Raw genomic sequence first — 6,000 nt, forward strand, 5'->3', positions numbered from 1 at the left:
GCGGCACCACAACCACGCGGCACCACGCTCCACACACTACTTCATGCTCATGACCTCGTATACCTCAACACCGAGGCACATACAACACCGAGAGGCAACCGTCGGTTACTCTGTGTATGACCTGGCTCTCAACACCACGCATCGTGCCACACTTAACACACAATGTACAAACAGATCCGCTGTTCAGTATCCATTATCCAATTCATCTTGAATTAAAAGTCTCCTCAGGACAGGTGGACTTCCATTTCTTAACTCGATGGAGCCTCCGCAAAGCAGACTGGACCACGTTTCAAAATTATATAGACGAGGCCTACCCCCCTGAATCGAACCCTAATCTTATTGAATTTTTGAATAGTCTTTTGGCCTCAGCACACCAGTCTGTTCCACGCACTCATCGCCGACCCGGGGCCAAACACGCGCCCTGGTGGAACGATGAGTGTCAGCGCGCAGTGGCCCTGCGACGCCGGGCCATGCGCGCTTTTCGCAATTGTATTTCCACAGTCCACGAGGAGGAAGCTCGCAGGGCTCGACACCAAGCTAACGTAATAATAAAACAAGCAAAAAAGGAAAGCTGGAAAATTTAGTTGCCACGTGTAACCGATTCACCCCGCTGTCAAAAATATGGTCGCTAACGCGGAGCTTCACTAATAAACGCACATACCACTACAAAATCTCAAACCTCATAATCAACAGCCAGCACCATGAGGTGCCATTTGAGGTCGACACGCAGTTTGCACTACACTACGCCCGCGTTTCATCGTCCGATCAATACCACCAACAGCTCACGAACTTGCTCAACATCACACTCCACGCGCTTGACTTTACTACTGAAAACATCAAACACTATAACGCACTCTTCACGCCGTACGAACTGAGGCTGGCCCTCAGCAAGTGCGGCAACACCTCGGTCGGTCCAGATCAGATCGCTTACGCCTATTTCAGAAATCTGTCTGAGTCTGGAATGCTAAATCTTCTCTCTGCCTTTAACTATGTTTGGATTAATGGAACGTTCCCTGATTCTTGGCGTTCTAACACCCTTATCCCGATACTAAAACCTCGCAAGCCTCCGTCTGACCCTTCGAGCTATCGCCATATCTCTCTGCCATGCTGCGCATCGAAATTATTTGAAAGAATGGTCACCACTCGATTCAGGGCCTACTTAGAGCCTCACAATCTTATCTCCCCTTACCAAAACGGCTGTCCGCCCTGGTCACTCCACGGCGGACAGCCCCTTCCAACTTGTTGATTCAGTGCAACGCGGTTTTCAACAAAAAATGGTTACGGTTACACAATTTTGGGATCTTAAAGCCACATTTGATAAAGTAAATAAGACTGCCATTCTGATTAAACTGCACAGGATGGGAGTCCGTAGCCGACTCGCCAAATGTTTGCACAATACCTTAGCAGATCGCACATTTGCCGTTCACTGTGGGAACACGCTGCCAGCGTCTGCGGAACAGGACCACGGGCTACCCCAAGGCAGCGTGGTTTCGCCAATGCCCTTTTTAATTATGATCAACTATGTTTTTAATGATTTGCATGAAATGTTGCCACATCTGAACCATTCGCTTTTCGCCGACGACCTCGCGGTGTGGTTTACTCACCCCAGTGTCGATTGAGCAAATTACTTTGTGCAACTTGCTCTAAATCACATCCACCAATGGTGTGACCGGCTGGGTCTTGAGATTTCACCGCCAAAATCAGTGGCACCTATTTTTTTCTAAACAGCACGTAATTGTTGCGCCTCGAGCCCCTTTGAACCTGCATGGTCAACTCATCCCACTTGTCATCCAACTGAAGTATTTCGGGATCACCCTGGATCGCCAACTTACTTTCTCGTCCCACTTTGCCGACCTAAAACAGCGCTGCACCCGACGACTTAAGATCTTAAAATGTCTTGCCGGACGAGAGTGGGGAGCCAATAGGCGCACCTTGCTCCGCCTGTATACCGCCTTGATTCGACCGATCTTGGGCTTCAATGCCTTTATATTTGAAGGTATTTCTTCGAGCAAAATTAACACCCTGAAAACGATTCAAAACGCCGCTCTCCGCGGGGTTACTGGCGCCCTCCGTACCTCTCCGGTGCCCAGCCTGCTGGTGGATGCACACATACCATCACCCATACACCGACGCAAACAACAATTTCTCAGATTTTACGCGCGGGCAGCTGCCAGACCCACCCAGCCCACTTTCAAGCCCACTTTCAAAACACTAACAGCACCCACTTCACAACGCAGCAAGCACCCCACGATCTGCGCCCGCGTAGCACAAGCACAACGCCTATTCCAACTGTCACACATTCACACGCTGCCCACACCTCCACTACGTCCGTTTTGGCTGGACACCCCCGCAACGATTCGGTTCCTATTTACGCACAAAAAACTTACCGTTACAAATACGGCCCCAGTCGCTGCTCGCGGAGTTTTGTAATGAGCACAACACATAAACATACATCTATACTGATGGCTCCCGAGGCAATGGCCTCACGGGAGCAGCATATATATGCAATAATTATACTTAAGCCAAACGCCTCTCTTTTCAGCACTTTGCCACGTTTAAAAACATGCCACCAAGCAAACTAATTTGCACCGATTCCAGCTCTTCCTTGCACGCCATATCAGCTATACATAATTCCTCTCACCCTTTGAGTTACAAAATCCCCTCCACACTGTCATCACTACCAGCGGAGTCATGCGTTGTCTTCCTCTGGGTACCAGGCCATGCGGGCATCCAGGGGAACAACCTCGCCCATGCTGCCGCAAAAGAAAGCATCAACATGCCAGCCCGAAACCCCCTTGCCTGCCCAGTATCCGACTATCTCACTGTCATTATCTCAACATATCGCTGCTTTTTACAACGTGAATAGGACGAACACGGCCGTCAACACACGCACATTAGGCCAACACTCCCATCTTAGAGCTTAGGCAACCAGCACACGCGCCTTAAGGAGATCCTTCTCGCTAGGCTGCGAATAGGCCACACAAAACTAACTCACGCATACATCATTGAACGAAACCCACGACCACTCTGTCATTACTGCCACACATCATACACGATAGCATATATCATGCTGGCGTGCCCAGTCTACGGGTGCTGCCGTGAAAAACTCGTGCAGTACACAAACACAAACTCCCATTGGCCCTGCCTATAATACTGGGCGACACACATCCTGAACCTTTGGCGCTCCTCTTCGGATACGTACACAAAACCAATTTAGATCATTATATATAACAACGTTAATGTCGCGGGGCTCTCACCTGTTCAATTGCAAACAAGCAGGTTTTCCTCATTGCCGGGAGGTTTTTCCCACCCACAATTCGGCCAAAACGTGCTGGTTTTCCTCAACTGGTTTGCAAGGGTTCTTTTCCAAGCACAGTTCGGCATGAACATGCTGGCTTTTCCCCGTAGGTTCAGGAATCCGGGTTTTTTTTGTAGTTAGAGCTTTTCCCGGACTACACCACACAACACGACAAGGTCGTACCGGGCCGCTCCCCCCATTTAGTGTGGGGGAGCGACCCGGTTCAGGTCGCTGACGGACGCGAGCGCCGAGCCGGGGCCCGCCGTTTGCCGTGCGGGGAAACCTTTGCTGCGATGAGGTGGTCGTCCGTCATCCAAACGTATTGTGATTGTTGAATGCAATGAATGTATGTGTGTCTCGTGTTTTACCTTGCATTTGCTATCGGACGAAATAAGCCGGTTTAACGTAGTATCGAACGCGTTTTCTTGCGTTGATACCGGACAGTATTAGCCAGTTTAACGTAACGTAGCTTACCCCTGTCCTTTGCTTTGTGCCGTATAGCACAAGCCGGCTTAACGTAGCTTTTTGCCTGACCTTAAGCCAGAAGTAAGTTTCCCCAGCCCCGGCTATGACTTGAGGTAGCCGGGGCCAACACAAAAGGTCACACGTTTTTCCGTCTCGACTTACGTAAGGAATCTCCAAATGCTCATCGTTTTTTATCGACAGCGTTTACCCTTTGCGCATTAGATCGTGACAACCAAAATTAAGGTCATGTCTCTCGTACGTAGTTATTCGCCACATATAAGCCGGTGCGTTCGTGCTTTTCTGCCCGTTGATTGGCTCATCTTTCAGCATTGTATTTGTATACGCACAGCCATCGATGAAATCGAAAAAGATAGATAAATAGCATCTATCGTGATCGTACAGCTAAATAACATCTATCAGAATCATACATATAAATAGCATCTATCAGAATCATACAGATAAATAACAACTATCGTAATCATAATCTACCATATCATATTGCAAGACCCAACTGCACATTTCAGCACCCAAATTAACCACAGATGGTTGCAAAACTCCCCTTAGACGCATATCTAGCAAACTGGAAATGCTAGACACACTCCTTTGAAGGGAACCAGCCGTCCCCAAAACGATCCTGGCGCCGCACCAAGCGTCGCTCGGTGTTGACTACCATATCGCGTCACCATGAACGACGAGCCGAACAGGCCCGATTACGCCCCTGCTGATCGTGACGACCAAGGCGGGCGCTTTGCACCGTGTAAGGAGGCTTGAACGACCACGCCAGGCTAGTGGATCCAAATTGGTTGTTTTTGGCCATTAACTCGCCCGTCAAGACGACGATTAGTGGATCAAAATTGGCTTTTTTGACTGTTTACTCGCCCGTCAAGAGGACGATTAGTGGATCAAAATTGGCTGTTTTGGCTGTTAGCCCGCCCGTCAAGACGACGATTAGTGGATCAAAATTGGCTGTTTTGGCTGTTAGCCCGCCCGTCAAGAGGATGATTAGTGGATCAAAATTGGCTATTTTTGGCTGTTAGTTCGCCCGTCAAGAGGATGATTAGCACGTTGTTGAGCCAGACCGGATGCAGAGATGCGGATCAGGTTCGCACACCTTCAAAACCAGCCTCTGTAGTGCGTGCGTGCCTGTTTTCCGTGTCTGGTAGATGGAGACTATACGTGGGAAGAGTTTCTCGTCAGTTCGTGCAAATCTCTGGGCCATGTTCCCGTTGCAGCGGAGCTCTTTGTTCAGCATCTGCAAGGTCTTGTTGCTACGGCGGAGTAGAGTCTCGGTGACCGTGACGTCCATGGCTGTGTTAATTAATGAGCTTAATTAAATGAATAATTATGTCAAAGGGCCTCTGCGTTGAAGGCCAGATGGCGCCAGAGAGCACGGCAGACCGTGCCGAGCGCTGAACTCAAAGGACATCTGAGCTAAAGGTCAGATGGCACCAAAGGGTGAGAGAGACCTTACATTTGGTACACACTGCGGCGCGCGTCATCGCAGCGTTAGTAAGCAATGAAAGTTCCCTCATTGGCTGTTGAGGCCAACCGTTGACGTCAAGGTCGCTTGGGCGAGTCCAGTTTTGGGAGCGGTCCCCTCCAGCTGATTAGCCGACAGAGACAGGGGTGCGTCATCACGTGTCACGGAATCCTGGTTATGGAAACAGGGTCAGCTCTGCTGGCAAGAGACGGTGTTTTGCGTCGTTGTCGATTTTCCCCGTGTCAGACTCTACTTAAGAGTGCTCTAGCGTTGACTGCACGTGAACAGCGGATTCCCACAATGCAGGTTGATCGAGTGCACCTTTCAATATCTGCCCGAACCGGCCGACAGTTTAACAGCTAACCGGAAACGTTACTGGTCGCTTTTAGAATGATGCTGATAAACCATGTGGCTGACCCGTCCCCAGTAGCGGTGCAGGTAAACACATCACACAATCACACTACCACCTTGCTAAAGGAAACATGTCAGGAAAAAGTACCTTTAGTATCTGCCCCAGGCCCCCGACTTAAAGTCACAAAAATGGTAGAAGTTCGAATTACATTAGGTAAAACCCGAATGCATCATTCATTTTGTGTGGTTACGGGACTAGGCCACGACATGATTTTAGACGTGGACTTTCTCAATGAAAGAAAAGCTATCCTTGATTTCGATAATCAGTTACTGAAAATTGGAAAAGCGTTGTTTCCTCTAAAGCAAAAGCAAAACTGTCGGGAAGAAGAAATTAACTTAGTAAGAC

This window comes from Pollicipes pollicipes, unplaced genomic scaffold (assembly GCF_011947565.3).
Source record: "Pollicipes pollicipes isolate AB1234 unplaced genomic scaffold, Ppol_2.1 Scaffold_4219;HRSCAF=4965_pilon_pilon_pilon, whole genome shotgun sequence".
Classification (NCBI taxonomy): domain Eukaryota; kingdom Metazoa; phylum Arthropoda; class Thecostraca; order Pollicipedomorpha; family Pollicipedidae; genus Pollicipes; species Pollicipes pollicipes.